This window comes from Amphibalanus amphitrite, unplaced genomic scaffold, assembly GCF_019059575.1.
Source record: "Amphibalanus amphitrite isolate SeventyFive unplaced genomic scaffold, NRLGWU_Aamphi_draft 001002F_arrow, whole genome shotgun sequence".
NCBI lineage: Eukaryota > Metazoa > Arthropoda > Thecostraca > Balanomorpha > Balanidae > Amphibalanus > Amphibalanus amphitrite.
In genome coordinates, this window is record NW_024882496.1 from 175,039 (window position 1) to 197,469 (window position 22,431).

Consider the following 22,431-nt stretch of genomic DNA (forward strand, 5'->3'; position numbering starts at 1 on the left):
CGTCTTTTTGTTCCTATTTTGAGACACAATAAAAAGCCGAAAACGCAACATTTACTCAAAATGGCATATTATAATGGGGTATGGTGTGAAATTGCAGGTTTAAGTAAAGAAAAATCACTTAAAAGGAACTTGCCTTTCAATCATTCCAAAAATGTTATGAATAATACGATGTCGGCATAGGCGGCGGAACTGTTCACCGTCACCGGGGCACCGTGCCCCCTTTGATTTTGGTATTTTAACATTAGCCCTATGGGCGTTGAATGGAAATAATGGGACCAAAAGTCGGCAGTGCCCCCCCCCCCCCGTTGCTTGAGGGTGTTCCGCCGCTACTGGATGTCGGATACAACGCTCATCCTTGAACAATTAACAAACATAACATCCATTGTTCCATTTCCATGGGTCAGAATCAGGGCTGCGGAGTCGGATTCGGAGTCGGTCGGAGTCGGCAGTTTTGCCCGGAGTCTAAGTCGGAGCTGGAGTCGCTAAAATCTTACCGACTCCGACTCCGGAGTTGGAGTTAAAACTGCATGGCTCAAAGTCATGCCTTGCACCTGGTTGCTTGACGATTTTTCTTTCATTAACCTTTCAAAATCAGGTTTGGTTGAATGGAAGGACGTACCCCTGTTTTGGACCAGCGTTTTTATTGAAAAAGCTGAAGAAGGCTGCTGCGTCAAAACCTGTTTTTATTTTGCATGCCATTTCAAAAGTACTTATTTGCAGTACAAGGCCTTGGAGCGCGCAAAATTTCGTTTCAGGCAAGGTAAAAAACATCCAGCCTAAAATATGATTTCATTATACCTATGGACTTAATGAGCAATGCCTGGAGTCGCGGAGCTGGCGTCGGAGATGGAGTTGGAGTCGATTTTTGAGCCCGGAGTCGGGGTCGGAGTCGGAGTCACCTTAAAATCTATCGACTCCGCACTCCGCAGCCCTGGTCAGAATACCTAGCCCTGGCTGCTTATGACGATCGTTGACAACAACGTGAGCATATCGTCTTTCCGACTATCGGTCGCCGGCCGGGGTAACTTTTTCAAACATTCTCCACCCATGCCTAGAAATTACTTTTAACGAGCTAGTGCACGACAATGTCAAATGTAAATAACGGAAAATATATAAAGCAACGGGCGTAGATATGCCTATTTTTTTACCCGTCTACTGCTGTCTTCTATCTGCCCTCACGTCGCTCTCCTCAGCCCCACAGTTCGATAAGTCGATAAGACCGCCCAGTTCCGCTGTTCCGCCGCCTCGGTGTCCGGTCCCGCGCCTCTGCCTCCCTCCATCAGCCCAGCTCCGGCGGCCGGCTGCAGCAGCTCTCACAGTTCTGCGGTTGGCAGCCCCGACCGGTCAGCGGTGACGTCACTGGACGTGCGCCGCCGCTCGCCGCAGCCCGCTATCCGTCCGCCGCGCGGCTCCCAGGCTGCCAGCCGGGGTCAGCAGTGCCGCTACCAGTGAGTTGCAATACGAGTGCGAACGGCGTCGGTGACGAGAGGTGCACACTGCACAGGGTGCAATAAATACATACAGCGCCAGGAAGGGGGTTAGACGGGAAGCGACAGAAGCTACAGAAAATGTTTAAGGAAAAGTTACACCCTTCAGGTAAATAAATACCTACCTAAATTTGCTGCTTGTCGGGATTTTGTAGAGCAGATTTTGTTGCAGCCTTTCATTCATGTCAAATTCACATTGCTAAGCTTTTCCAAACACTTGTGCCCTGTTGGGCCGGATGAAAAAATAAGTTTCTGATAATTGGGACCATGCTGCCCTTTCGTCTATTTGGCCCCCTGTTGTTTCGATCGCTGTTCATTCAAGCCTCCTATGATGTGCCAGCAAATATCCCGAGTCCCTTTGTCACTGGTCAGTAAAATAACGTGTAACAGGGAAGCTACCTGAGGACTGGTCAGTTGGCTCAGAATGGCTGCGTCGCTGCATCTCCCGGCTCGAGCTGGGTGCTCGTGATCGCGGGACCGCCAACACCTCAGCGGCGCTATGCTGAACCTCGTAACCGGCCGCGGTATGCAGGGGTCGAGCTGCGGCCAAAGGTCACCCGCCATGTGACGCACGTGGGAAATGACCCGTTATACTGCGACCTAGGATGCACCGGAAGCCGATGGGCGCCCGTGACGCTGCATTCATGGGGAAAACGCTCGTGGCGTTACGCTAATTCAGGAGCTGCTCAGTGCACTCACAGAGCCGCCGGGAACATACATCAAACCAGGACGACCAAATCAAGGACGATCACGCCGTGATAACGTTTGCGTGATACAATGATAAGGTGATTCACTGACAAAGTGGTAGCATTAAGCCATCGGAGCCGAGTGAGCCGCAGCGCTGGCATTATTCCGGCGCCCTGCGCCGTTTATCCACTCAGCTGGGCAGTAAAAACGGAGCTCCGGGCCGCACCGGCGGCGTTCCTGACGAGCCGGCACGCACCGCGCTGCCGGCGGCGCCGCGGCTGCCCCGGGGGAGGCGCGGTGTCCAGTCCACTGGGTCGCCGGCCGCGGCTGTCCCGGGGGAGGCGCGGTGTCCAGTCCACTGGGTCGCCGGCCGCGGCTGCCCCCGGGGAGTACTGGCAGTGGCGACTGGCGTCCACTGGGTCGCCGGCCGCGGCTGCCCCCGGGGAGTGCTGGCAGTGGCGACTGGCGTCCACTGGGTCGCCGGCTCTCGCCGCCAGCTCCGGCCAGCGCCCGTCGTGACCGCGATTAACGAGTGCCCGCCCCGAGCTCGCCACCGGTGGCACTCGTGACGGTCGGACGGTCACGACGGCAGGTGCCGGCGGCGGCCATTGACGGGGCGGGCTGATCAGGGCCGGGGAAGGGAGCGGGAGCACGGCGCTCCCATCAGAGGCTGGGTAGGAGCAGGGACACGGCGCTACTGCCCATCAGCGTGGTCGCAGGGCTGAGCGGTCGGGCTCGCGGTTGGTGCTTTTGGCGCTGCTGAATGATCAATGGTCAATTGGGTTGATTCGGTCACGAGACGAGGGCAACAATGCTTGCTGAATAGTGAAATAATAAAAAATGCCTAAAATACTTCTATGACGTCCTATATCATGCGGCAATGCCTGGCGACCGATCAAAGGGTGGCGCGTGTCACATAGGTATTTGTGAGATCGGATGCACATAGGGTACATAGGTGAGATCGGATGCAGTTCTGGCATCAACATGCCGTTGTGCTGCAAATTGCAAAGTAGGCATATGACACGGTCTGCTTACAGGGTTAATTTGCTCTGTGGCACTGCAGCACTGGCGCGGTCCATTTATTCAGTTAATTTACCATGATAAGAATATTAAAACCAGTAGCGTATCAGACAATGGGGAGGGCAGTGGAGCGGAAGACCCGCAGCGCCTCCTCCAGGGCGGTCTTTCCGGGTGGGTGACGGTTGAACAGAGGTGCTCAGGAAGGCATCTGCTGCGCTGTTCGGAGAATAGATGGAGACAGGTGCGGCCAGGCCGAAATAAGTAGTTTTTTCTGTTGATTTGTAAATTTTGTCACTTCTTCCTATAAATAGGAAGGTAAAAAGGGACAATTATCTAGGGAGCTAGGGCTAGGTAAGGGACATGGCCTGTTTGGCAGCAATAGTGAAAGTTGAAGCGGTTTAATTATGCTTTCCAGAAACTACAAGCTTAGCCCTCGCCCGCACATTCTAGAAGAGCGTGACAATTTTCTTGTCGTTTTAAATACATTTTTTCGATGTATCTCAGCTCTTCCAGGACTCAGACTGACGCTGCCGAAATCCCCCGGCCGTTGTTGCATAACGCCGTGTGTGCCGTTGGCGGAGAGCGGGTGTATTTCTGGAGCGGTCCGCGGCTCGCCCGTCCGGTCCCGCCCGGTTCGTCAGCTGTAGCCTGTTGTGGCCCGGTCGGTTTACCGGCTGGTTACCGGTAACTGGTTCACTGGTAACCGGTCCCCACCGGAGGATGATGCTCGTCAGACCAGCCGCGCTCTCAACTCTCCATTTTCTCCGGCGAGAGAGAGACCACGCGAGTTGTAGGTGCACCGCGTGCCAGTCGTCTTTGCAGAGCGAAACTGAAACCTGTTACCGTCCATAGCACTTCCGTGGGCCGGTTTCTGTTCCGTTGACGATTCAGAATTGTGGTTAGAATGGAATCTACGTTGAAACGACTACCTAGATAGCATCCATTTATCATCGCTAACAATCTACAAGGCTAGCCTGTATCCACAACGTGTTTCTACATGGGCACGCTATAAACGTCCCCGATCTCGCGTAATTGGCTCATTCTGGGCTGATGGCTGCGTAAGTGAAATGGTCAGCTGTGTGGACGGCCCGGCGGGGGCCGACCACACAGCTGACGGCGTGTGCGACCCTACCACCTGACATCACTTGGCTGCTCTATATGTAGAGCTCACATTGGGTGAATAGATTCACCCAATGTGAGCCGACACTGGGTGACTCGGTAGTTAGTCACCGATAGCACTGAGTGACCGAGGTCCAAGGTCAGCCGAGGTCAGATGAAGGTCGCTGAGGTCAGATGAGGACCACTGAGGTCAGTCGAGGTCAGATGAGGACCACTGAGGTCAGCCGAGGTCAGATAAAGGTCGCTGAGGTCAGGTGAGGACCAGAGGTCAGAAGAGGTCAGCCGAGGTCAGATGAAGGTCGCTGAGGTCAGATGACCACTGAGGTCAGTCGAGGTCAGGTGAGTACCAGAGGTCAGAAGAGGTCAGCTGAGGATCACTGAGGTCGGCCGAGGTCAGTCAAGGTCAGTCGAGGTCGGACACCTGCCCCGGCCGTTGCACCGTCAGTGTCGACCGCTGCTGAGAATGGTCTGTCGCCAAAATACAGCCGATTGCCTCCTTTTTACCAAATCATAGGCGTTTTCCTCTTCTTTACTATGATCCTGATTTGTGTTTACAAGGCGTATATGATGATTTTCTTGTCATCGTCCAATATGTGACGTGGCCGTTCGAGGCATTGTGGTCACACCTTTGAACTTTTCAATCATCCACCTAACCTAGTTTTATCAGAATGGGACCAGATTTCCCCTCTCCACTTCCAGAATTTCTATCGACCTTCGTGAATTGGCATCTGCCAATTATCTGATGGATCTGAGCACTGAGAATTCGCGCTTCAATGCATACAGCGGCTATCTCTGACGTCCACCGTCCACCGTCCATCGTCCACGGTCCACCGTCCACTGTCCACCGTCCACCGTCCTTCGTCCACCGTCCATAGCCCACCGTCCACCGTCCACCATCTACAGTCCACCGTCCACCGTCCACCAATGATTTTATCGGAAACTCAGCTAATAACAGAATCACTCTCCCATACAGGAATCCAGCCTCTGTTGCTTCTCCCATGAGGTGGAAAGCAGTCCGAGGCGAGACTTCTCACGGAAACTGTCACGAGCACACGAATAGTTCGCTGGCTAGATGCTCCGTTGTTTCTATGACAACATTGTCAGCGGTAAATGTTGCATTTCGGCCGAGCCCCAAAAGGAGCTCAGAGAGAACCAGTGAGCCTACAAGAGGCAGTTATAACCTGAACCATTCGGAGGCTTTCCTTCCACACTGCACAACGAAAATGGCAGCAGCGGACATACAGCGGACAATATAGCGGACATGTACTCGTATAGCGGACAATATAGCGGACATGTATTGGTATAGCGGACAATATAGCGGACATGTACTCGTATAGCGGGCGTCGGACATGCACGCCAAAACGCATCGAACTTGGGAAATTGCTAGAAAAAACCATTGACTACCAAAACCCTAAAACATAACCCTTGAAATACCATGTACCAAATGGTTTATTATCGGAGCCTATACGATAGCTGGTAGTCCATTGACAGATCTATAACGAGGTCACACTGGACGCGAGAACCGTCAGTTCTGATGGAATGACCGGCTGAGAGTCGCGACGAGTACACTTATTAGAAGAGTCAGACATTTCGTTTTTCTCACAGTCAATGACAATCCAAAAACAATGTAATAAGACCAGACCAATTACATTGTTTTTGGATTGTCATTGACTGTGAGAAAAACGAGTACACTTATATTTCATGCAGCAGTGCTAATGTTTGGAAAATGTTTAAATTGAGATGCCGAGTGTTACTGGGGGTGGCTGACGGATACACACTCCATCGCTCTATCAGTTAGTTTCACCGCGCCCCTGCCCACCGTGTCATCAGCCCGTCAAGTGGCCACCGACGCAGGGCCTCCGTTTGATATTTTTCCGTATGTGGGTCACACGTTTCCGGCTATTATATCAGTCCAGTGGCGGTGTTTAATTTGCTCTTGAACGCCGGCGCCGCCGCGGGCTGGGTCGCCGGCCTGGCTTTCTCCCATTGGCAGCCAGCAGAGGCCGGCGTGTGGCCGGAGGAACAGGCCAGCAGAGGCCGACGAGTGGCCGGAGGAGGCCAGCGTGGTCAGAGGAGGCCGGCAGAGGCCAGAGGAGGCCAGAGGAGGCCAGAGGAGGCCAGTAGAGGCCGGAGGAGACCAGCGGAAGCCACAGGAGACCGCTGGAGGCCGGTGGAAGATAGAGGAGGCCAAAGCAGAGCGGAGAAGGCCGGAGGAGGGAGCTGGCAGTCATCCCTGGCAGCCCTCGGCAGTTGGAGTATTGACATTTGGACGGCACTGAACTTCACACGGCGTCCGTCACTCATAGACCTATCAGTTCTAGTTGCCTGTAGTGCTGCACGGGAATGGAGGGCAGCTAGGCCAATGGTACTGGTCACATGCTATCTAACTATTCCATAAGTAGTTAGATTGAGCGGTGGGAAGTTACTTACGAGGATATTCATTAGCCCGTCGTCTCTCACACGGTTTTGATGCGTCGCGCCCACCTATAGCTGGTGTCGCTGTCACTACGAACGAAACGAAACTAATGGTTCGGCTCCAGTCATCCGCTGCCGTCACTCGATGACGTCATTAGCCACAGAATCCTGCCACTTCTGACGTCGCTAATCCCAGAATTAATGGCGTAGTTAATAGCGGTATCACGTAACACGTCATCAGGCGAATCACCGATTCTCCTGCGCCGTTTATGAACAAGCTCAGTACAGAAGTCTGTACGATAGGAGGTATCCGTTACGCGCTGCTCCCGCTACCTTTTATTGACCATTTACGGCAGCTGTCGGCAGCCCTTCGCCGCGCCAACAGTTCCGTGTGTCGTTAGCAGCTGTCGGCAGCCTGGCGCGTGATAAAACCGAGCTCACACCGAGCTAGCTCTGTCAACAATGCCACACTGAGGCCGGGTTCACACTGTGAACACTAGACCGGGTTCGCACTGTGCACACTAAGGCCGGGTTCACACCGACGGCGACAGATCAACCGGTGATTTGTCACCCGCAACACAACCACATGGCGCTAACGTAACGCTACCACCGGGCCGAGCTCACAGTCCGAGGTGGAACAGCGTAGACAGGCACGCAGTCTGAAGTTTGGAGTTTGGAATTCATTTCTAGGAGTCCAGCGTTGCATGTAAGGTATTGTGGGGTTAGGAACATCATCTTTTTTATTTTACACTTTTTAGACGTGCCGAGGCTTGTCCAGGAAGCATCATACGCCTGTGAGCGTCATATCGGCCACGTCCGTTCCCGGGTTATCCAATATCACATATGGACAGAATATTAGGCGCGTGGTAATTATGGCGCGAGCATCGACGAAAATCGTGCACCCAAGTCCCTCCTATAAAGGACACCCTGACCAGCACCGGGAAAAGTTCACCCCGGCGCGGCGCGAGCTATCAGCTGACACCTCGTAAATGGGTGTGTACGGACGGTTACCCAGCTGACACCTATAGCTGTGTGCAGGGCTGCGGAGTCGGAGTCGGAGTCGGAGTCGGAGTCGGTCGGAGTCGACAGTTGTGACCGGAGTCGGAGTCGGAGTCGGAGTCGATATTGGAAACCCCAGCCGGAGTCGGAGTCGGAGTCACCGAAAATCTGTCGACTCCGCAGCCCTGCCAGGTGTGCGGAGTCGGAGTCCGGAGTTGGAGTCGATCGGAGTCGACATTTCTGCCCGGAGTCGGAGTCGGAGTCGGAGTTGGTTTTTGAAAGCCGGAGTCGGAGTCGGAGTCGGAGTCGCCGTAAATCCATCGACTCCGCAGCCCTGGCTGTGTGTACTCCCACACCCAGCCGACACCGAGCTGTGTGTGCTCCCACACCCATCTGACACCGATCTGTGTGCCGGGCGGTCAGCGAACGGTACTAACCGCGGCCGGCCGCCACCTGTGCCGTTCTGCCGACACGGCCGCACTGGTGCCGGCCGGCGCTGCGCAGAGACCGATTCCGGCGGGCCACAGGCAGCGGCGCCGAGACCGATCCCGGTGGGTCACGGCGGCGCCGAAACGCCCGGGTGGCTCCAACAGTTCGAATGAAACGACGGCATGTTTTACAAGAACGCACACCACCACAAAATGTTCTGCCGGGCGTTAAATATCGGGATGTTCTGCTAAAACACGTAAAACACCGGACCGCTTTGGTAATGCGCCCGGAATATCGCAGCGTCCTGTCGGCGCACGCAGCTGACACGGAGCGTGTCAAATCAACACGTTATTCTCGGCGGCGCGGCGCGTTTTTCGGCGCCGAAAAAGGCGTCATCTGGCTGACGGCCGAGCCGGAGCCGAGTCTCGGAATACCGGAAACACCGCGGTCAGGGCGCCGCGCGGCACGTGAGCGGACTGGGCGAGACTGAGTAGAGGCCGCGGCCGTGTCCATCCAGAGACCAACAGAGCCAGAGGAGGCAGTGAGGGCTGCTGAGGCCAGCGGCGGGTAATTAACCCGCGCCCTGCTGGGGGGGGGGGGGGGTGTTTGAACACCTCCCCTTGTGGTTTTTCGCGAATATCTCAAAAACGGCGGCGCTCCGCGCCACCGTTTTTTGGTTTTTTGGTACACCTTATCACACATCAATTCTACACATGTTGTGAAAATTTCAGACCAAGGTCATTCAAGGTCAGGTCACCAGGTCACTTGAAGTGACCTCACCTCATAAAAAGTTTCAATGTCTCTCATAGCTACACAGAGTGACCGATCGCTTTGAAACTTTCAGCGATTACTAAGAGCAATAGCGTGTACAAAATGTATATCTCAGAATTTTGATATCGATGACCTAAGGTCAGGTCAATTTTGCGACCTCCCCATTATAAGTCAATGGGAGAAAATTGAAATGCGCCTCTTTTGGACGAAAGACATTATAAACACTCCCAAACACTGAATTACAAGTGGTTTAGACACACTGAACATGAAAATGGTGTCCGTGACCCCTGTTTATGCCCTGAGGTCATCTTAGGTCACGAATGGTATCTAACAGTTTTTCGCAAATAACTTTTGATAGAGGCATGCTAGAGCGATGAAAACACCTTAGATGTGTTCAGCTCGACGGTACGGATCGACTGATATGCAACATGACCCTTTCCGGTCAGGTCATGACCTTGACCTGAGGTCAAATTTTCAAGTTGACCTTTCAAGGTCAAGTTATAGTTCATTCGATGCGTCTTGACGACAGGAACACGATGCCGGTAAAAGTAAGCTCGTACAAGGCTTGGGTCAAAAGTTATTGCAGAAAAACTGTTTCCGAAAAAATCGGCTATTTTTGCAGTTTTTGCCCCCTGCAGGCAAAACCGTTGACGTTAGGTCAAATCTGAGAGAATTACTCAGAAAGGGCGTTAATAGGGCTATCGAATGCGCTTTTCCGCGGCGCCGTAGCTCTATTGGTTCCCGAGTTATGCGTTGGCTTCTTGGAAATTGTCGACATTCGACCTGGAAATCGGCGAAATTTTGCCTTCAATGACCTCTGGTGACCTGACCTTTGACCTGACCAAAAAATTGACCGAAGTGATTTCGTCATTATTTTTGACGCTCTTTCGAACGCCGCCTTCCGCGTATCGCTACGTGGCCCAGGAGCCGAGTTAGAAGGGGGGGGGGTGTTCAAACACCCCCCCCAGCAGGGCGTGGAAATCCAGGACCCCCAGCCGGGCGCGGGTTAACATTGGTCTGTTTTACTTGGCGCGTGCATTCGAAATCCGGATAATCAGGGTCAGGGATAATTTTCCGGGATCACCTCATGATCAATCTCTGTTTCAGGCGGACACTGTGTAGTGTGTACAACGGACATGACAACGAATAAAAGAGCCATTTTTGAAGCATAAGCAATATAAAAAGGCGACTTATTGCATAAATGGTCCCTGCAATACCAAATAAGTACCGGTGATCCCGGATAATTATCCCTCATTTTCCAGATGTCGAATGTAAGGTTGGTTACCCATTTCAGTCTGATAAATCCTTGCTTGGTTGTCTGACCAGAACATGGATGGTTATCAAAGGAGTTAGGGGAGCATCACCTGAATAGTTCCTGAGGATGAAGAAATGGACAATAAACACAAACACCTATATTTTGCTGTAAATACACATCACGGAAAGCTGGCCTTGATAGGGATGGTGGTACATTACGGGATGGTTGACTTGCGGCCTGGAATGAGTCCAAGTATAAGAAAAGCTTTGCTCTAGATACGTAAGGCTATCAGAGACCATAAACAGCGTCTGTGTAAGAACTGGACGGTCGTAATTAGATCATCAAAACCTGGCCTGGGCCGGATCCGTAGGTCCCAGCCGGGACAACTGGTCAGAGAGCTTGGGGCGCTCATCAGCGCTAAGCCATTTTTGCCGGTCCAAACCCGGAATTAACCCGTGCCGACCACAACTCAGCTGATGCTACATTCTGAACATGGTGAGCTGCCGCCGCGGAATTGGCTGCTGAGTGACTATGTCACTTTCTTACCCGGTTAGGAGGAATTGGGTTCTCTGGGCGGCGGAAATTTCTCGGCAGGAATCTCACCGGGTTCCAGCGGAACAGCGCACCGCAGTCGCCATGTACCGGATGTGATCTGGCTGCGGAAGCCCAGTAGCCCAAAGGCGACAGAGCGAGCCCACATTGCACTGGACGTGAGAAATGGACAGATCCGGTGTATCGCACGGAGCGGGGGCGGCAGATTGGCGGCCCATAGGAAAATTCACATACGAACGCAGGGCTGGATAAAAGCTTTGGAAATGAGCCTGACGACAAAGTTTATCAATAACGCTGACTTTTTTTCTTCACTTCTTGAAAAGTCAAACAGTTATTGATTGCCTCCAATTATTTCTCATTCTGGATGCACTGAACAACTGGAGAAGTAGGTATAACTATTTGTAAAAGTATCACACTTTTGTGTTCCATTTCCTGTATGCATGGGGCAAGTGAAACAAACCACTAACGAGCAATCAGAATTCGTCTTTCACTCACGTCTGGGTAACCAATAATTGGCACAGTTAGCTTATTCATCTGAGCAAAACAGTGCCAGCCAACATATTTTTGGACCGAGACGCGCTGCTTTCACACGTGCAGTGGGCCATTTCACACACGGAGGCTGGTGCTCGTCTCTGCACGCAGCGTTCCGTCTGGGTGGGTGAGGGCACCTCTCAGCACAGCGCGCAGGCTGCTACCGGCCCGGTTTGAGCTGGTGACTGGTGAGGACACCTGTCAGCACGGTGTGGCTGCTCCCGGGCCTAGGAATCTGACTGGGTGAGGGCACCTCTCAGTACAGCGCGCTCCGTCTGACCGGGTGAGGGCACCTCAGTGTGGTGCGGCTGCACTCGCCCCGGGCGGTCTGAGCGGGTGGCAGGGGCACATTTCTCAGCACGGCCCGGCTGAGCGCTGCTGAGCACCTCTCTCAGTCCGGCCCGGGCCGCTCGCCCCCCGGGTGGTCGCCGGAGCGTGCTCTAATGGTGCTCCTCTCACCCGGCCGTGCCGGGCCGTGGCACACACAGGGCACCGGTCGGTTTCTAACGCACTGGGGCGCGCACCGTGTGCCACCAAAGAGCCGGCAATGGGCCACGCAACGGCGGCTGCCGCTGCCCGTAAAGGGTGGTGTTAGTTTCGTTTTCAGTTAACTGCCGACACAAATGCAATGTTTGCGACTGAGCTAACAAGTAAAAAACGACGTCTTCATGCGGAACAGTGAGTGGAGCACAAACCGGCGCCGTAACATCCCGCTACTGTTTTGAGCGTGTGTTTGCGTGTGTGTGCATGCGCATTGCTATCAATAAACACATGCGCCGAAGCCCTTGTGCGCAGAGCCGCCTGATGCGTTGTCCAGCTATCGCGGCTTATTGGCTGCTAATCGTCTGAGTGGGATATCGATGTGCTGCGTTTCGCTTTAATTATTTGACAGAACTATGAACTAATTACCTGAATCAAAGTGAAAACAAAACGACACGCCTCTTGTAAAATGCTGACTGGAGGTGAAAATGACATGACTAGGGACAAGCGCTCCGCATAGTTCACTGGGCTGGAACCCGCGGCGCTGCAGGGTGGCGAGTCTCTCCCCATTTCGGCGTTCCATCCCGCGTCTCTGCTCGTCTCGCTGCGCCGTGCTCGCCGCCCGTGGAGAATGGACGGAACTCGACGCACCGAGAGCTGCAGCCGAGCTGAGCCGACATCAGCCGAGCTGAGGGCTGTATGGCTGAGCTGAGAGCAGCCGAGCCGAGCTGAGGGACATTGGCCCTTAATGCTGACATCTAAACTTTCAGTTATTTAAATATTTAGGTCTTTGATTGCGGAAGCCACTTACACATATTTAGTCCATAGAACATTCTGATTTTTTTTTTCGGGTAACTTTTCTTCTTCTTCATACCTTTTCTCCTACTCTCAGTCCTAATATTGATCCCCTTCCTCCTCTTTTAGACCTTTCTGCATTCAAATACACTATTTGGTCTTCCCTATTCGAATTTGGTCCGTTGGCGTAGTAAGATGGATACAATTATGTATGAATACACAAATTGCGCTTCAACGCGTCGCTTCTGTTACCACAATGATCACAATCGCATTCAATCAGGCCTATTCTCCCCTCACCCTCGCCCCGCCCCCTCCCCGGCCGTCACTCTCCCTCTCCGCAGCCGGTTCTGTACACGCTGGTCCTGTTCTGTACCTCTCTGCAGCCGAGTCTGTACCTACAGGCCGGTCCTGCTTGTGACGCCCCGTGACGCCGAAAACGCCACTGCCGTGACTCCGGGGACGGGCGGCGCGTTTCTTTTCGTGACCCGTCCAATAATAGCCGGTCGCGCGCGCCTGGGCTCGCCGCCGCCCGGCGCAGGCGCACAGCGAAAGCGCGCGCTCTATGGGCGGCTCTGGACGGCATCAGGCTGCGCTACCCATTCCCAGGACTCTTCTCGGAAAGATGGTGTGCTTTGTAACGGGCTATTGTCCACCTGCTTTGTTTGGTGGGTGAAGGGGATGTGGCACTTGGATGCTATTTACCATTAATTGTTTGAAATTGGAGGGGGACCACGGGTTATGAAATGTTCCCGAAATCAGACGCTGTTGTTGTGTGTTAGCGGCGCTTGTTCTCTGCTAGGTGCTGCTTATTATGTTACCCAACGCCTAACACAAATGAGGAAGTGACGGTCCACCCACACCCACAGCCGTCTGTATTGTTAGCGTGCGGCGCAACTGTTTTCTACAACTGTGTAACTGTGTACCAACTGTATTGTTAGTGTGCGGCGCAACTGTGCACTTACACTGGGTAACTGTGTACCTACTGTATTGTTAGTGTGCGGCGCAACTGTGCACTTACACTGGGTAACTGTGTACCTACTGTATTGTTACAATGACGTGAGCGTTACAGCTGCAAGTCTTTGTAAGAAGAAAATGCCTGAGCCGGATTGGGTGGCGAGTGTTATGTTGTAGGGACGCGATGCAGTCTTTGGTGTTACGTGCTACTGTTCTATCGCAGTCTCCCGGGCCTGAGCGTGTGGCGGGAGAGTTGTTCGCTGTCTGGTGCCCACACATAAGTACAGCAGTTTTGGAGATGACTCCGACGGCTGCCTATGGCGAGGCACATCATCTGCCTGCCTAGTGCCTACCCACCTGTCTGTTTATCTGCCTGTTTATGTCTGCTTGTCTGCCTGTCTGCCTGTCTGCCTGCCTCTTCTCACACCCCCGCTTCCCTTTATATGTTTTTTAACGTATTCTCTGAGGTTTTTATTCTCACTTTGTACCCGCTTTTCTCGTGTTTTCTGTGCGACACGTGTCATAAACGGGCACACAGAAAATCCCAGATGTGTTTTTCCTGCAGTTGACTGCCGAGATCTTATGCATTCCCACACTGCAGAGCTGAGTAGTGTCTTATCGGGCCGCATTCAGGGCGTCACTGCCCTGTAGTAGGTGTGTAGTTGGACAGTCGGACACCGTCTGTGTACCTATCGTCCCGGGCACCTGGCGTCACTGTCCTGTATGTAGTAGGTGTGAAGCTGGACAGTCGAACACTATCTGTGTATCATCCCGGGCACGTCACTACCCTGTAGTAGGTGTGTATTTGAACAGCTATCTGTGTATCATCCCGGGCAGCTACGTCACTGCCCTGTAGTAGATGTGTAGCTGGACAGCTATCTGTGTATCATCCCGGGCAGCTGCGTCACTGCCCTGTAGTAGGTGTGTAGTTGGACAGCTATCTGTGTATCATCCCGGACACCTGGCGTCACTACCCTGTAGTAGGTGTGTAGTTGGACAGCTATCTGTGTATCATCCAGGACACCTGGCGTCACTACCCTGTAGTAGGTGTGACAGTCGGACACTATCTGTGTATCATCCAGGGCAGCTGGCGTCACTGCCCTGTAGTAGATGTGTAGCTGGACAGCTATCTGTGTATCATCCAGGGCAGCTGGCGTCACTGCCCTGTAGTAGGTGTGTAGTTGGACACTATCTGTGTATCATCCCGGGCAGCTGGCGTCACTGCCCTGTACGTATAGGTGTGTAGCTGGACAGTCGAACTGTGTATCATCCCGGGCAGCTGCGTCACTGCCCTGTAGTAGGTGTGTATGAGTTGGACAGCTATCTGTGTATCATCCCGGACAGCTGCGTCACTCCCCTGTAGTAGGTGTGTAGCTGTACAGCTATCTGTGTATCATCCAGGGCAGCTGCGTCACTGCCCTGTAGTAGGTGTGACAGTCGGACACTATCTGTGTATCATCCAGGGCAGCTGGAGTCACTGCCCTGTAGTAGATGTGTAGCTGGACAGCTATCTGTGTATCATCCCGGGTAGCTGCGTCACTGCCCTGTAGTAGGTGTGTAGCTGGACAGCTATCTGTGTATCATCCCGGGCACCTGGCGTCACTACCCTGTAGTAGGTGTGACAGTCGGACACTATCTGTGTATCATCCAGGGCAGCTGGCGTCACTGCCCTGTAGTAGATGTGTAGCTGGACAGCTATCTGTGTATCATCCCGGACACCTGGCGTCACTGCCCTGTAGTAGGTGTGTAGCTGGACAGCTATCTGTGTATCATCCCGGGCAGCTGCGTCATTGCCCTGTAGTAGGTGTGACAGTCGGACACTATCTGTGTATCATCCAGGGCAGCTGGCGTCACTGCCCTGTAGTAGATGTGTAGCTGGACAGCTATCTGTGTATCATCCCGGACACCTGGCGTCACTGCCCTGTAGTAGATGTGTAGCTGGACAGCTATCTGTGTATCATCCAGGGCAGCTGGCGTCACTGCCCTGTAGTAGATGTGTAGTTGGACAGCTATCTGTGTATCATCCAGGGCAGCTGGCGTCACTGCCCTGTAGTAGATGTGTAGCTGGACAGCTATCTGTGTATCATCCCGGGCAGCTGCGTCACTGCCCTGTAGTAGATGTGTAGCTGGACAGCTATCTGTGTATCATGGTGGTGGCGTGAGGGGGATGCGTGATTTCTCCTCAGATGCATTCACTGTATGCACTGTGTGAATCTAATGGCGATGGCGCTGCTCTTACAACCTACTTAACTATGTACTAACACTGACTGACCACTCTAACAATACTAGCATGTGCATATCCTAAATCCAACCCCCTTCCACGAGCAGCGCCATCTATCTATTAGAACTGCCATGTACGCCATCTGTTTTCGTTTTCTGTTCCATGGGCTGCTCTCACTCGCTTTCTTTGTACCTACCTGTTCAAATATACCACCGGTGGGAACCGGAATGAATCATCCCGGGCAGCTGCGTCACTGCCCTGTAGTAGGTGTGTAGTTGGACAGTCGGACACTGTCTGTGATCTGTATCGTAACGCTTCCCCTCCGTAACGCCATCTGATGATCTCTACATCAGACGCGACGTCCGCCGCCTGCTTCAGGTGCTATGCAAAAAGTTGAGACGCTGGCTACTTGATACAACCACGCGGAGCGCTCACATAGAGACATTCGCGTGATGGTAATTGGGGGCTCTTGGCCAGGACAAAGTACGTGCTTATTGGAGCGTCTCTAAGACCTGCACCGGGGGACCATTTATCAATCTTCGCTAACGGCAGCGAAACAATGCGGGCTGGGCCGCGACAATGGCGGCGGCTCAGCCGGCTGCGCGGCATTGTTTGGCGGTGTTCGTGTCTGCGATATACCGCCGGAAGGTCAGGGTCAGCTGGCTGACCCCGGGCGGCGCGCAGTGTGACCCTGACCCCTCCCTCCCCGGCGGCCGGTGACCCCGGGCGGCGTGCAGTGTGACCCTGACCCCCTCCCCTGACCCCGCGACCCTACCGACCTCGGCAGCGGGGACGGAGGCGGTATAGGGGTCAGGGGACCGGGCTAGAACGGACAGTGGGGTAGCGAGGACAGGCCTGAGTTATTTCTGAGAGACGGCAGAGGCGACAGTCACCTCTGAACAAGAACTGTTCCCCATCTGTCCATTTAATATCCCTCTGTCACAGAGAGCAAATCCTCTGTCACTCAAACATCCCTGTGCTCCCCTCTCATTCCGAGCTCGTCTGTCACTCAGTCAGCCCGTCTGTCCTGTCGCCAGCAGTCCCCCTGTCCAGTGCCCCGTGACGGTCCTTCCCTACCAACCGGGACGCCGCCGCCGCCGGTGACTGCCTGACCCAGTATCGAGCTTATGTGCAGCGCAGGCGGCGGCCGACGCGCCGTGCGATGCCCCCGTGCGTCACTGCTCGCCGCCGTGCGCCACATTTCGTCATCCTGCGCCGGGCGTCACCGCTGTATCTCCGCAGTGACCTCTGACAGATTCGAGATATTGATTACACTGAACAACAAAATTTGACTTTTGTCATAGTACAGAAAGCAGAATACCAATTTCTGTGGTAATTTGTGACGCTGAACACGAATCTGGCATCAGAAATGGCGTATCAGGCTAGGTTTTTGAGATCCAGTATGTCTGTGTATCTGCTCTGAATGGCTATTTTCAACATTTCACTCTTCCTTTATATGACATTGCCGGTGACTCCGAAAGAAAAAGCACTGTGTCTGGGGTAATTTAGGGTGCAAAATACGAATCTGGCACTAGAAAAGGGGTATCGTGTTAGGTTTTGGCATTACAGTATGTTTGTGTCCTTTTCTTAGGTGCATGTACTCAGCTTGTTATTCTGTCTTTATATTACATGGCTAGTGATCCAATTTACTTTCGGAAAATCTTGGAGATGTCAGTGACGAGCATGGGGAGAGGTTCCATCAGGACATCGCCGTGATGGAGAGTAGATATCAGGGCAAGTCTGGTCCCAATATGATGGGTGATTACTGCTGGACACAGCAGAGAGAGGAACGTCAGCAGGGGAGGAGACAAAGCAAGAATCAGAAGCGACTCTAACAAGAAGACTTGCTGAGCGAAAGGAAGATGCCAAAGTGTTTGAAATGACCAAAAATCTTGCCTGTGTGGTCGAGAGGTAGCACAGATGGATGACCATACCGTTGGTTGATTGCACTTTGCCGTGATTGTACAATATGTGATTACCTACATTGCGATGTGATGTGTCATATACATTTCTGTTCCAACAAATTCAATAGTGTTGTGCTCACCTGTGTTGCCTGGCTGTGGTAAATATGGACTAAAAAGATATATAATATAGATCTAAGGATATCTACAATAGGCCAACAAAAAGTGAGAATTTAAGGCATCAGTACCTATGTGCCAGACAAAAAACTGAGCCCGATGGGGCAAAACGGTGACCAGATTTGGAATCAGCGGCCTCGAATTAGGTAAAAACAAATGCTCACCTCTCTGTACATTTTTGGCTGTTGATCAGTGTTATCGTAGCACTCTTCTGTGAAGGCAGCCGCACTGCCAGGTAAAAATACGCAGCACATGGAAAGGATTGGTGCTGGGCCGGTAATCAGTTGGCATGTTTGATATCCTTCCGTGCGGTAAATGCTTGCATTATTGCGTATCTTGCTCTCCCTCCTCTCTCTCTCTCTCTCTCTCTCTCTCTCTCTCTCTCTCTCTCTCTCTCTCTCTCTCTCTCTCTCTCTCTCTCTCTCTCTCTCTCTCTCTCTCTCTCTCTCTCTCTCTCCCGTCGGACCCACTGAGCCGGATCTTGCACGTGGTCCGTATTGAAACCAGGCGAGGCCCGCGGATATGAACACGGCTGCAGCCGCGGTGGGCGGTGGACGGTGAGCGGTGGGCGGTGGACAGTGGACTATGGACGGTGGACGGTGGACGGTGGACGGTGGACGGTGGACGGTGGACGGTTGGTGGTGGGCGGAGGATGGTGGAAGTAGGTAAGTTGAGCCGTACATTTCACCCGAAGTCCGGTGTGTTCTACAGCAACATACCGAGAATCGGGAAGATGTCCCTGCTTATTTCAGACATGACCACTGAACTGCGACCAGCGTTCCCATATTCCGCGCTGGCTTTTCTCACACTCCCGGGTACAAAGCTACTCTTCCACGAAACGACGCTAGCTCAAAATCAGCGCCGTTTCGGCATTATTACAGTGTAGCGCAGCCTGCTTTCCACTGGGTCTGTGTCGCAGCTCTGAGCGGTGCGGCAGTGGGCCGCGGTCCTGGCACGCTGCCAACCCCGCACTGGGTCAGCGCTGAGGACGGCCCGCAAGGTCACCGGAGGTCAGTGTCCGCCCGACCACCTGTCTGCGAGAGCAGCGACTGCCGACACGCCAGAGATCAGCTTCTGTCGGAGGAGTTATCGCTCCGAGTATCAGAGGCAGCTTGGTGGACATTGGTGCAGTGCTCTGCATGGAGGTTCTCTGGTAAGAAAAGGCCTTCCCGTGTCCCTTGACGACCTATCGAGGACCACGGATAACCGAAAGGAAAAGTAGGCCGACCGGCTATCGCGCTCGTGGCCGGTCGGGGTTTTATCGGTGAGCGCGGCTTCCTCCGTTAGCACCGCTACTCCGGAGCCTGTCGTCCTGGGCGAGTCTGTGCACTGTGCAGAGGCTCGCAGCTGCAATCACTGTGTACAGTAGGTCTATTAAAAAAGTCCCCAGCACCAGTGGGCGCTGCCTTCGCTGAGCCGAACCCCCGTCTGCCTGTCCCATATCGCGCAGGGCTCAGGTCAGGTAGGGTCAGCGGGACCGCTCGGTCCGGCCCGCGGGCGGTGGATGGGCGGCCGGTAACGCTTTCCGCCAGCCAGCTGTAGAATCCAACAAGCGGGACGGCCACCGATCAGCGCAGCGAAACCGGTGTTAAAGAATGGCAGTAGATGTTCATGGCCACAATGATTATGAGATAGTCATTGTTAGCCCGTGCCCCACAGGAATGCCTAGATCTCACTCCCTGTTGGAGGGGAAATGGAGATTGAGCATCATTCTTATAACTCAGCTTTGGGCATTTAAGTGGTATTCGAAGTAGCGTCAAAAGTAGCAAAAAGAAGACAAAAATAATTCAGCCAATTTTAGATCGGGTCAGAGCCAGAGGTCAAGTCACCAGAGGGCAGAGTCATCGATGGTAAAATTTTGCTTGGACAGGGTGCGTTGCGCGCACCGGTGCAATTTCCAGGGTTTCCAATTTCCATGGAAACATCAACGGACTCGGAAGCTCGCAATGCTAGCGTGGAGCCGAATTCATATCAACCGCCGCGCCGCAGCGCAGCGTGCTGCAGCGCGGGGCCGTGAAACACCGCCCAGGGCTATCCATGTGTCGGGGCAATCCAACCCACGTGATGGGCTCGGCCCCAGCGGAGCATGAGGTCCAGGACTCCCGCCCAGGCCCCCTGTCTCCCCCTAATTCCTGTCATCCTTCCCACTCTGAAATCGACCGAAAGAGCCTAACCTAACACAGCAATCAGCTCGTTTACCGCTATGTCTGAATAATATTGTCAGATTTTTAAGGTCAACAGCTTAGCATGTAAATAAGAACAACTGCCACCATCGGTACTATGATAAAACCAATTGCTTTTCCACAAACACTTAAAAGATTTTAGCTTAAAACTTGCATGAAATTAATTTTACCAGCCTCGTGTTCCTCTTATCAAAACGCTTCGAATGAATCAAAAGTTGATCTTTAAAGGTCGTTTGAAAAATTTGACCTATGTTCAAAGACATGACCTGACCAGAAATGGTCATAATGCATAGCAGGATATTAGATCCGTATCGTTGAACTTTACAAACACTTAAGATGATTTCGTATGTCTATCAAAAATAATTATTACATGGCTCGTATGCAAGCTGGGTATGTGATCATGCTTACGAGTATGTTGAACGCAACTGATGATGTTCTGTTGGCCACAATTTCTATATTTAATTTACCCTCCCGGATTTCATATTTCTATTAATGACACCTTGACGATCTCGAGAAAAAAAAAAACGCTTAGGAGATTTAACAGCCTGAGATATATTCAGTATAATGAAGGGTTAAGGGTGCTAGATTCCTTCCGTCCTCGCTATCCTCAGGAAAAACCAATCCGCATCGCCCCTAGTCTTCATGCTTCCCTCTCTGGACTGGAGGTCACCCCACCAGCCAGCCTGTAGTTGATGTCGGGTCCATTCCGGGACACATAATCCTCTTCGGGTGACCGTTTGGGAGACCGCTGGACCGTCCCGACAGGGCAATCGTCCCACGGGAACAGTCTCGCTTCCGCAGATCACTGTCGCTGGCTCGCACAACCCAATTACTACACCAGAGCATAGTTATGTCGTAGCTCTACAAGGAGCACCACATGTTTTCAGAGTGTTTATTATGCGTTCCGTCCAAAAAAGCGCAGTTCAATTTTCTCCCATTAACTTGAGTGATCTTAAAATTGATCCGGCCTTTCTGTCAACAATGTCAAACTTGTCAAGCAAAGTAAACGTTTCAAATACATCTACTGTTGCCCATTGAAATCGCTGAAAGTTCTAAAGCGATCGATAGTCGGTGTATTTAGATATGATGAGCACAGGAACTTTCCTTGAGGTAAGGTCACTTGACGTGACCTGGTGTTATGACCATGAATTGAAAGACTGGGGCGGGAAAAATGGGTCATTTGAAATCTTAAAATGCTAGATTTTAACAATAATTGCAAACACTATCCCGGCCAAATAGTGAGTGAGAAGGGAGCGATTCCACAACCCCATGTTTAGCTCCTATAATTGAGCTAGCTGCTAGAGCCTCGCGGAAAAAAACGAGCGCTTGCGTCGTTACGTGACGCAGCGACTGTTACCCCATTTTAAAATATCAGTGACCTCTTAGGGCAGGTCAAGGGCCCCAAGGCATTGGATCGGTTTTTGGTAAATAACTTCGCAAAAATGGTCGCATTATCGTCATTTTGATACCATCGTGTTTTCTGTTCTCAGACGCGTCGATTTACATGCTTTTTTGTTTAGGTGAAGCAATTTAGGATGTTTACCTCAGGTCAATGTCATGTTAGGGCGACACAGGTCACGAAGCTGTTGAAAGGAGGACGTGTTGCATAACATTTGATTCGGGAAGTCTTGCAAAGTCCATTGATGGTTGTCCCGACTGGCTAGCTCATTTTGATCGGGAGTTATTGATGAAGCGCTCCTATGACCCTAGTGACGTCATAAATGACGTCACGCAAGGTAAACAATGCAAAAGTGAAGCATTAGACCTTGCCAAGAAGGTATGAAGTTACAATTTCATGTGATTGAGGTATAGTTTCGGATCATTTCCGACGCCAAATTAACAGTTTCCATATTTCCCCATTATGCTTATATGACACTAAGTGCATTGCGGATTTGCATCATTTTATAACCGACAACCGTGCAGAGGTTTACTTAAGACGTCATAGTTGAGTGACCTGACCTGAAAACGTGGTTGATGTCAAACGATCCAGCTTGAATCAAATGTAAGGCATATGAAATGTCAGCCTTCTATCATCAGTGTGCTTTGAGCTACCGCAAAAAAAAATACCTACATGGTGGTGGCATCCCCACCCCTTCTTCTCGGCCGGCGAGGGTAAAACCTCGCTTTGAATTATTGCAGATAATGATGCGACCGAAAACAAAGCATTTATCTGTGTCTAGAACGGCCGCTGACTTGTTGGACAAGATCTCCAATCTTAATTCGCTAGATGGGAACAAAATACTCGGTATGTGATACATATATACCCCTCGATTTGCCCTCGCGCAAATTCTATTCTAATCATCACTGTCGCTTTTTTATCAGAGATGATGTCGCCGCTAAACGGGTTGTTTTGTTTGCTTACTTGCGTTGAATGGTCCTCATTACGGATTATTGAAGGATTATGATAAAATAGGAATGGGGCAATGTAGGATATGCACTGCAGGTGTTTAATTTA

General features: G+C 52.2%; 1 protein-coding gene across 1 annotated transcript in view; it reads right to left on the bottom strand.

The window, feature by feature from the left end:
• The window catches only part of LOC122369058 (gametogenetin-like), a 30,522-nt gene that overhangs the window by 6,716 nt on the left and 1,375 nt on the right, over positions 1 to 22,431 (bottom strand). The window lies entirely within an intron of this gene.